Raw genomic sequence first — 11,696 nt, 5'->3', positions numbered from 1 at the left:
AAAACTTACACTAACTACACCATTCTATTGGCTTTGTGTTTCATTCTTGCTAGCATTTTTTCTTCTCTAGTTTCTCTGAAATCTCCTCTTCTTATCTGTCCTCAGAGATATTTTAGATCTTTGATGTGAATCAATTTGTTGTGTGTCAGAGAATTTCTTGAATTTGAAGCTTGAGGTCTTCTATCACTTCTCCAAAGTTTCTCTTCCTTTATCACTTTGTTTCTTCCTTATTTTCTTTCTCTGATTCTGATTCTAAATATTCAAGACTTGTGTGTGTGTGTGTGTGTGTGTGTGTGTGTGTGTGTGTGTGTGTATGTGTGTTGTGCATGCACATGAGTTTGTGCACAGGCGTGTAGGGTTCAGGTGGAGGCCAGAGGTCACTGTTGTGTATCTTTATTGTTCTCCACCTTATTTTATTTTGAAACAGGGTCTCTCTGAACCTGGAGCTCGTGATTCACTGGACTGGCTTGCCAATGATCTTTAGGGATCCATGCTCTTCCCCACCTCAGTGCTGGAGTCTATGTGCCTGCTCCAGGCTTTTTACAAGGATGCTGAGAGGATCCAAATTCAAGTTCTTCTGCTGTGACAGGCACATTACCAAAGGAGTTACCTCCCCGTCCTCCCTGCCCCTAAGACTTTCATTTTACCCTGATGGCTTGTACATCTCCACCAGTAACTTCTTATCCTTTTCATACTTTCTTACATATTTTCTAGTTCTCTCAGTTGTGTCCATTTTGGTGTTAAACTCTGGCTGTTGTAGACTAGCTATTGTCCACTAAGTTCTACTTATTGACTTTATGTGACCTTTATAGATTTACTTCGTTTTCCTTTTTTCCTCTAGTGCCGAGGTTTGAATCAAGAGCCTCTCACAAATGAGGTAAATTACCAAAGAGATAAATTCCAAGCCTGAAATGTATTTCTTGAGAACAAGGCCCATTTTCTGTGGACAATCAAGGATAGTGAACAGATTATTTCAATGTTTGAATCTGTGGATGTTATAGTCTGGAGCCCTGCAGGCTGCATCTGTTTCTGCTATTTGTTTTTCTACTGTTCTTCCCCTCTTTATCTTTGAGGTCATAATATAATTACATAATTTCTCCCCTTCCCTTCCTCATTCCAAACCCTCCCATTGCTCTCTTTCAAAAATGCATGGCTTCATTTTAATTGTTGTTTCACACACACGCACACGCACGCACGCACGCATGCACGCACACACACACAGAGTGTGTTCTAATACATACATACAGCCTGCTCAGTCTGTATAATGTTACTTGTATGTACATTTTCATGGCTGACTACCAATTGGTGTGTTCTTCCCTGGAGAAGACTGTTTCTTCCACTCCCTGCATTCCTTGGTTGCCTGTAGTCTTTTGTCCAGGATTGAGGCCCACTGATCTTCTCTGCTCGCTTATTGGCATGTCGATTGGTGTCTTCTTTGTTCAGGTCATGTTTAGGAAGCCCTGTTCGTTAAGCTATATGAGTGCAGCTTTTCTGACACTAAGAGACACAATCTTATAGCATAAGTATAGTATGTCCTGTGAACTTGTAGATATAAGCTTGGGGAGCCCCATGGCACCCTCTTTCTCCAAAGATGCTACTCTGCTTCCTTCAGGGGGCATTTAAACACCTGGGAATCTTACCTAATTTCAGAATTTGAGATAATTTGAAAGTATCTGAGGTCCTGGAAGGGTTTATTTGTTTATATTTCCCTTACTCTAAGGATATGGCCTAAAGTGAGAAAATTCCCAGGGGCACCTTTTTTCCTTCCCTGGAAAGCTCTGCACTTCTATAAAATCTCCCCCAGTTTCAAACCAACTTACGGCTGCTTCCTCAGAGATGGGTATATTCTGTTACTCCAGGCATATCCCTTGAATTCCTACCATTCCTCAGATGCTCCCCAACAATCCTCTATCTTGTTAGTGCTTACATGACTTCAAGTAGATGGATGTTAAACATTCTGTACAATTTTTATAGCTGTTTTTGGGAAGATTTGCCCCAATTTTTTTGATATTATTGGAAGCAGAAATTCCAAGATGAATCTGTTTGTGAAAGCTTGCCTGGAATCACCATTCTCAGTAATCTTAGGAGTAAATAGTAATAAAAATAATAAATTATTATTATTATTATTATTATTATCCACTTGTGAGGTCCCCTGAAAATTGACAACGGACAGAAAGAAGACACAGAGTGTTGCATCTTAGTCCACACCTGAAGATGACACCATCCTGATCTGTGTGTGCCATTTCTCTGGGTCGTTTCCACTTTGGGAATGTGTAAATGTGTGATGCCAAAGCGAGCCCACGTCTTCTGTTTCCTTACCACAAGATTGCTACATAGTTTTCACAGTTCCAAATTCACTGTCAGGGCTTTCACCCACCATGCATGCCATTCTTTTAAAATCCTATTTGTGTTTAATAATACCGGATCCCCAAAATTTCAGGTCTAGACATTGTCATCCTCTGTTAAAGCACCGTCTTCCTGGTCAGGAATTCCTTCTTTACCAGAGAATTTTCTCACTTTAGGTCATATCTTTAGAGTAAGAGGGAAATAAAAACAAATGAACCTTTCCAGGATCTCAGATACTTTCAAATAATCTCAAATTCTGAAATTAGATAAGATTCCCAGAAGTTTAAATGCCCCCTAAAGGAAGAAGAGTAGCACGTTTGGAGAAAGAAGGTGCTATGGGGCTCCCCAAGTTTATTTCTACAAGTTCACAGGACATTTTAGCCTTGCTGCTCCATCCTAGCCTTGGGTAAGAGGCCCGTGGATCCTTCCCAGAGCCTCAGAATGAAACACTGAGGCAGAAAACCATAAAGGCCTCTGCTTGGGGTTGTCTTAGCCAATAATTAAGGAGATATGTTTGGGAAGGTTGAAGATAAGATATCTCTCTCCCTATTTTTTGTATTTGGGAAATGTTTCCCAAATATATCATAAAGCTTGACAGATATTAAATCTCCCATAAAAGAATATTTGTAAAACAAGGAAGAAATTTTCCAAGTCCTATTTTCATGGAGGCATGAAAAGGCAAAACACAATTCCTTGATCTATTTTAGTAATATTGCCATAAATTACTCCACACTCTAAACAATATAAACAAAATTGACTTTCATAAAGGATACTTGGCCTAAGGAAGTTATAAACAATCTTTTTTGTTATAATTGGGACACTTTTGGTCCAAGAACAAACCCTGAAAGAGAGGAACAGAAGGAGCAGGGTGGGGAGGAAGAGGAGGAGGATGAAATGGAAAAGCAAACATGTGCTGAGACCTGCCGTCCTCAGGATCCCCGTGTTCAAGTCCAAGGATCCTCAGCACCTGTCTTCCGGCTACAGCAGCCTGACGGACTTAGCTGTGTTCTCTGCTCTCTTTAAACCCCACTTCTTCAAACATTTCCTCCTCAGTCACCATTCTGTGTTACACATCCATCTTCTGTCTTCCCATGTTTCCTGCCTCCTGTGGCATTTGATAAGAGGGATGTTCTCTGGGGTATATAGACTTACAATATCTACCCCCAAGAAATTTTCCCCGGTATGGAGACAAGGCTGTGTTTTCCTTTATTGATTCCAGAATCACAGTGTTATAATCATTTCTCTTCCAAAGCCACAGCTGGTCAGAGTTGGGGAGCTGGAAGTTATGTGGTACTCAGTGACAAGATACAGCCAAGGAAATGTCAGGCAATTGCACCATTCATTATGTGACTCTATAGCATGTACTCACACCAAGATGGCTGTGATGTCACTAGGCAATACAAACTAATGGATTGACAGGGGAGTATGCATTCCCTTATTATAAGATTAAGACCTTGCTCTTGTCACATGGTTGTATGTGAAAAATTTGATCTAAATTATAGAATTCAGATTTGTTGAGATTGAGCCTGAGCCAAAGTCCAAACCTTTTCAGCTTTCACCCACTCTTTTCTTCTTGCTCAAATCTTGTTTCATTGCATGTGAATTCGATTAGGTAAGATTGTATTCTGTTGAGCCTTATAAAAGCAAGCAATCTAAGAAGGTAATTTGTACAGTGTGGACCCTTAATGCTTAGCATCCTTCCATTGTTGCTTACAGTGTGAGGGGAAATTTGTCATGGGCCTTCTTTAGGGTATATTAGTCTCATTAACTTCCATTAAGTCACCAAAAGATCACGGTTGGAAATCTATTCCCCAGCTTCTGTTCAGATCATTCCAGCAGGCCACATCTTACACTTTTAACTGGCCACAATGTGTTGGAGCTTCCTGCAAGCAGGCATCCCTGAGATGGTGGGCTGACCTTCTATTCTACACTCATCACCTCCGGAAATGATCCAGCTTCCTGAAGATGCACAAAACCGGCATCCAAACCAGCTGACTGCTATTGGTTTTCACGGTGTTAGCTTCCAGCCTGTCTATCAAAGAATGGGTCCACTTGAGGAACCCGATGCCCCCACTAGCAGGTCCAGAATCAAGTCTCCAAGCTGTCACTGGCCAAGGTACCTCTCTGTGGCTCTCTCTGTTGTCAGATGCAGAATACACAAACAAACTCAGCTTCAAAGGGTGTCTCCTTTCCCAAGGTTATTTTAGTTGAAACAAGTACCTCCCAACGCTTTACACTTCTACAGCACCAACTGAGCTCCTATCCACCCTTTGTCTCTGGTCATTCCTGTTTTGGATCTACCATGCTCACAGTTTAAGACCCCACCCCGTACCCCCTTGCCCCATGTCATTTGTTTCCCAAGTGCACGGAGTGGAAGAATGAATATTAACTTTTATCTCCCTCCAAAGAAGTCAACCAAGGTGAGCTCCTAGCCATGCCTTCTGCCTGTGGAAACAACATCACAGTGGCAGGACTGTTTGATCATCCCCTTATGACATCATCTCCTAGGGGCTTTCTCTCCTAGCCCTTGGGGTCTTGTAAACAGCAGTTTTAGCACAGTTGTGAGTATAGCCCCGATTTTGCTAAAGATGAAGAGTCTCGGTGCTTAGCATCCTTCCAGCTTTGCTGACAGTGTGAGCACTGTGGGTCCTCTCCGCATCTCCATTAGTCACATACTTGGTGTCCATTTCACTGATGTCCCTGCCGGTGCTAGGACCCCACAAAACCAGAGCTGCTTCTAGACTCACTGGGAGACAACATTCTGATAAGGACATATACTGTACATTGAATATATCATGCTGAAAATGCTCCACATCTAACCTGAAGAACATCACAGTTGACAACAGAGCACTATGGAGTATGGGCTATTTCCTCAATGACCACCGGGTTGACTCGGGGTTGCAGCTTGCTGCCCTTGTCTAGCCTGTGGAAAGAAGACCAGGATGGAAAAGAATATGAATTCAAGAGTTAAAGTCTGGCTGGGTATGGTGGTACACACTTTTAATCCCAGGACTTTCAGGAGACAGGATAATCTGAGTTCCAGGCCAGCCTGGTCTACCTAGTGAGTTCCAGGCCAGCTTGAGCTATGGAGTAAGTGTTTCCAAAAAGGTTTTTAAAGTCTGCTCCCTGAGTATGTGCTTCTTCTTTGTTGTTGTGAAGTTAAAGATTATGAGTCCAATCATCACAAGTTGAGGGCCATCTGTACAGGGTTAGTTCACCAGAAGAGTAGCTGTTCCCTTGGCTTCAACTATTGCGATCCTCCGCATATGCATCTTACATACCAATATAAAGAATGATTAGTGGGCCTGGCATGCATGCCTGCAACCCTAGCTACTTGGGTGGCTAAGGCAGCAGGAGCTGAAGGTTAAATAGCAAGACCATACCTCAAAAGGAAAATGCAATAAGACGTGGGGGAATAGCTCAGTGTCTGGGGTATGGAAGGACCTGATTCAATCCTCAGTACTGCAAAAGAGAAAAAGAACAATTCAAACATCACGAATATTCAGTAGTCATTCCGATGTTTGCCTACATTACTTCATCCTGGCTCTAAGTCGAGGCAGTGTGGGAATGGCAACCATTTTATCAGTGTGGACACTGAGCCTTGAGTTAAGTGGGGCTGGGGTTGAATCACAAGGTTCCCTCTGCCTGGGAACTTAGTTTTGTGGCGAGTCCTGTGCTTTCAGCCCTTACCCTTGTGGCTTCTTACACACCCTCAGAGCACTCAGTTAATCTACGAGCCCAGTCAGAGCTAAGTTTATATGTGACACATGCATGCCCAGAGTGACCCTGGCCACGAGCCCAGACCTGTCCCCAAAGGCTTCTGCCTGTCCCTGGCAGCAGCCACTGGTTTCCATTCAGCCACCACATGCTCCTGTGTGCCTTGGAGCAGCTGGGGCAGAGGAAACCATGGCCAAACCATTCCTTACCCCTCAGTATCAGTCTACTGCCTACATGATAAAAGCCACTGTCCTTGGCAAGGTAGCCATGCCTGCCATAGTCAGTCCCAATCTCCCTGAACTCATCATCTGACACTTGTGGCCCTATTTTCCTGTTCCCAAATCCACCTCTGAGCACTGCCATGCACGTCTCTGAGACCTCTGTGTCATTGTATGGTGGCTGAGTCCTTTTCTTTCTTCATCCTGACTCGCTGATGCTGGAACTGACCATACATGCCTCTCTGGCCAAAAGAAGGTGGATGAAAGGGACATTATGCCAGTTTGGGACCAAGCCCTTAAGATGTGCTGTGATTTCTCCTCTATCACTCTAGGTTTCTGTCATTGTCATGTGGAAGGCAGGCCCCAAGCAACTGCCAGTCCCCAAATCTGGAGACATAATAACTAAAGCTAACTCACACCCTGGAGCCAAGACCAGCAAAGTCCACTGGTCCTCCTAGTTGGGAGTGAGAGGCTAATGCTTGCTACTAACAGCCATGCTGTTTTGAGGTCATTTGTCATTGTTAGAGCATATTTCACATTAACTGCTATTTTTGAGGTCTCTCTGGTGTATGAACATCTACATACCTGTACATACATGCACTGGTAAAATTGTTTCGTGCCCAGAGAAGTTCCTGCTCATTCGAGTAAGTGACTCTGGACATGTTACCTTTTCACACATTAAGCAGACTTCTGTTTGGGCATTTCTAAGCTTATGCTATTTTTTTCCCTTGGTAGGAGCAGATCTTAACCTTCACACACTGTTTGGGACAGTTTCTTGTGTATGCCCATGTTGGAGAGTTGTATTGGAAGATAATCTTGTTTGAATGAAAATGCAGAATCAGACGAAGGGAGAGGCAGAAAGAGGAACTTCCCAAGAGGTGGGAAACCCGTGACCATCCTGCCTGACTTCTCTGGGGACTCAAGTCAAGATGCTGACATCTCTTTAAAAGGACTTAGACAATGACATCAAGATGTTTCCGTTCAAACTCCCTCAGTGGAGGGCACCTGAGCCTATTGAACAGAAGGTAGGATAATGAACACATCTCAGAGGGATTACTAAGCCATAGTACATGAACCATACCTTAGTACAAAGTGATGGGTCAGACAATCTCGAAGAACCCAGGCCTGGACCAGAGCAACCAAGCAGATATGCTGGGACAGGGTAAGCAGAACTAAGGGGTCCCTGCTAGGACTCAGCCCACCAAGGGTTTGCAGAGGGCCAAGTTGTGCCTTATGGCCTGGCTTTAGTGTGCCATAGGTGGTATATATATATATATATATATATATATATATATATATATATATATATATATATATATATATGTGTGTGTGTGTGTGTGTGTGTGTGTGTGTGTGTGTGTGTGTGTGTGTAGACATTGGGGAGAAAGGATTCTTCAAAGAAACTCCTTTGGTTAATGAGTGGCTGTCCTGTGGGTCAGTCATCAGAGAAAGGGTAATCTGACTAGCTCTTGCTTTGATGGGTCTTGACCTGAAAGAGACACAAAGTTTTTGTCTCCTTACAACACACACATATGAACATATGCACACACACACATACACACACACACACACACACACACACACACACACACACACACACACACTTTCCTCTCATCTCTCCTGTGCAGCTGAGCCCTCTCCCCCTCTTGGCTTGTGAACTTTGGTTTCCAGATACTAATGTGGCCATGCAATTCCAACAGTGCTGTTTCCTGCTGTCAAGGCTGGTCTAATTTGTGACTTTGTCTTGACGTGTATATAGATTTTTTTCTCTTCTCCTACAAGGACTCAAGGTCTCCTTCGGGGACAAAGATCCAGCTCCCTTGTGCTTCTATTACAGGAGTCTTCCTGGCTGAGGATCAGGAGTGTGTGGGACCAGTTCCCGAGGCTGGCAGCCCGGTTTGGGCGACTGCCATGCTGCCTTCTATAACTGACCTCCTGCTCTCTGTGGAACGCCCTGTGGGCTTGAGGCCATCCCAGGGGACCTGCTCCTAGCTGCTTCCAGTAGTGTTGACAGGCACAGTGGCTGTACAGGCGTGCCAGCATGAATGGCATCAAAGCCTGTGATTTCAACCCCAGTGGGACCTTCTTGTCCTGCTGTGCTCTTGTGACTTAGTTGGGGGGGGGGGAGCAGGACAAACAGACTCAGAATCCCTTCTGCAATGATGGACGCTTAAGGAGCATGGTCTGCACTTGCATGGAGAGGGCGAGTGTGAATTTAGAACGCTCCAAGGTGTTCCACACAACTCACTTCTTCTCAGCCTCCCTGAGATGGTGACACGCTGAAGCCTCAAAAGTGTTGGGGTTCACAGAAGGGCGGCATGGAGATCAACACTTCCGAGTCTCCAGCACTGTCCGCTTTCACCCTGGACACGATGGCCTGAAGCTAGCTGGAGGGTCTCTGGGTTGTTGGGGTCACACCTCGATGATTATAACCTTTGCATGCGGCCATGCCAGGCACTATTTTTATTCTGCCTCTACCACCACCGCAAGAGTTTGGTGTGCTTATCTCCAAATACCCCCAAACGACCCAAGCTTAACATCTGTCTTCCTTCAGCTTTTGCTATCGCTAGTGTTGAGGTCATCTGACACCATCCCTTACAGTCAGGGGCAGTCCAAAGTCAGTGGAGTCACCTTCTTAGAAAGAAGCGTGACTGTAGAATGCAGCCTGCTCAGGACCCCCTTCAGTGCGGGCCGGCTGCACCTCCCACTCAGCTGCGCAGCTCACACTGCCATGAACAAGTGCCTGGCCCTGCTGTGCCCTGGACTGCTAGTCTGCCTGTCCCTTGCATTGCTGTGCCACCATGGGCTCCTTCCCTTCCTCCTGCCATGCTCCCTTTGAGTGACACCTCTCTGAGGAGGGCTCTGCCTCGCTTGCTCAGGGGGAAGCTATTGCTTGCTCCCTTGTTTGGGGTCCCTCAGCACCGAGTTGTCAGCTTGAGGCAAGTTCTAACCATCTGGCTTTAGAAGGGAGCAGTTTGTAGGCATATATACTAGGAGCCCTTGTTGTGTGTTGATTGCACACACTTCTAATCCCAGTTCCTTGGGAAGCTGATGCGGGAGGATCCCATGAGCTCACAAGTTTGAGACTAGCCAAAAAAAAGAAAAAAAAAAAAAAGAAAAAGAAAAGACTAGACACAAAACAGTGGCCTGAACCTAAACTCCAGGACCCATTGACTCTTGTAAGTTTTCCTCTGACTTCCATGTGCACACAGTGGCTCACACAGCCCTTACCACAAAGAAAATGAGTAAAAATATAAAACAACAACAACAATAACTGTAAAAATAAAAACACCTTCAGCACCTCCCATATTTAGTGGACCCGACTGGCTAAGTCCTGTGCTTCTCGAAGGCAGGGCCATCGCAGCCTCCTGCTGCTGAGAGGCTCTGGGCCAGGCACACACTATCCTCTCACACACAACAGCGCTAAGAGGGGATTTCATTCACAGGGTTTGTGCAAAATTCACTGTGTTAAAACAAACCCACTACTCAGTGGCTCTGGCCTGGCTCCGAGTAAGAATCGATAAAATCAGCTGACTTTAACATTAGATTCTTGGTAAATTTATGAAAATAAAATATATTTGCTTTTGGTTCCTTTTTCTCTATCCCTAAGAAAATTTCAGCCCCAGGAGTTGATCACAAAGTGTTTAATACGATGAATGAACTAGTTTAAATTTTTATAGGAAAGTATTAACACAATAAGCTCTGGGCACCTGGGTGACCAAGCGGTTGAGCATGTGGGTGACGATACGGCGGGCACTTTGTGGACTGGTCAACACATCCCCTGCCATGCTCCAAACCGTTTATATTTGAGAGTGGCATCCAAGTGAGTTCCCAATGGTACAGATAACAGGTCACATATACACGAAGACATTTCTTAGATCAAAATGTCACTCAGATTCGTTGCACTTCGAATATAATGAATAAAGTGAAGAAGACAAGAGAGAACATCTTTGGGCAAGCCGGAAGACGAGAAGCTGCCTTCCCGAGGCCAGCAGGGGCCCCTAGCATGCATAGAAGGGGAAATGCTAGAAGAAAGGCCGTGCCAGTAGGTGTTAGATGGTTGCCCAACACAAGCTCAGCACCAGCATAAACCACGGGAAAGAGCCCACGAGTCCAGCCAGCAGCCCTCACATAGAGCAGGCAGTATCCAAGTGTCCAAGAGGGACCAGGGAAACTGTTCCAGCACTCCACACACACACACACCCCGCCCCCAGCTTTCCTGTCACTGTGCCTCTCCTTTTCAATACACATTGAGCAGTATTTCTATTTTATCAATTTTTGTTAGTGTTTTTATTGTTGTTTTCTTTGTTTTGAGACAGGGTTTCATTCGGTAGACCAGGCTGATCTCAAACTCACAGATAATCCTTCTGTCTCTGCCTCCCGAGTGCTGGGATTAGAGGTGTGCACCACCATGGCTGGCCCTTGCTTTAATATATTTTAAAGCTATTTTGGTTCTTCTTTATGTGCTTAGCTTTTTAAAAAATATTTTTTCTCATTATTGGACAATTGTTTCTTTTCTTTTCTTTTTTTTTCTTGTCTTCTCTCCCTACTGTTTTTATTTCCTTTGTTTCTCTACTACACTTTCAGTAGTATTTTTACTTTCTCATCGGATCCTCTTAAGCTTGTGTTTGTATTTACTTACTTTTGAGGCAGGGTCTTGACTGTGATTTTCTTTCTCTTCTTACATTTATCTTACTTGGGGTATATTTTCTTTGTTATGAGTGTGTCTTCAGAGTAGGCTTCTCATCACATCAGAAAACTCTGAGACCTGACAAGCCCCTTCAGTAAAGTAAAATTCATTGATAAAATTCATCACTCAAAAATCAGTAATTTTTTTTATATAACATTAGTAAGATCACCAAGAAAGAAATCGGGAGTAAGAGGTGGGGAATACCATTCACAATACAACACTTTAAAAAAACTACCAGGAATAAACCTAACCAAGCAGGTAGAAGGTCTTCATAATGAAAACTTTCAGACACTGAAGAAAGATATTAAAGAAGATGCTAGAAGATGGAAAGATCTTCTATGCTTATGGATTGTCAGAATGGTTGTTGCAAAAAAAAACTACACTGCCCAAAGTGATCTATAGATACAATGCAGTCACCATGAAAGTCTCAATGATGTTCTTTTCAGAAATAGAAATAAAAATCCTAAAATTCATACAAAAGCACACAATATCCTGGATATCCACAGCAATTCTAAATAGAGCCGTGCTGGAGGGAGCATGGTGCCTTTCTTAGTTTCTGTTCTGTTGCTGTGAAGAGAAACTGTGACCAAGGCAACTCTTATAAAAGAAAGCATTTAATTGGGACTTGCTTACAGTTTCAGAGGGCTAGCCCATTATCACCACAGTGGGAAGTGTAGCAGCAGGCAGGCAGGCATGGTGCTGGAGCAGTAGCTGAGAGCTTTATA

Source organism: Peromyscus maniculatus, chromosome 21 (assembly GCF_049852395.1).
Source record: "Peromyscus maniculatus bairdii isolate BWxNUB_F1_BW_parent chromosome 21, HU_Pman_BW_mat_3.1, whole genome shotgun sequence".
NCBI lineage: Eukaryota > Metazoa > Chordata > Mammalia > Rodentia > Cricetidae > Peromyscus > Peromyscus maniculatus.
The sequence above is the reverse complement of the archived record's forward strand: the minus strand, read 5'-3'. Positions refer to the sequence as shown.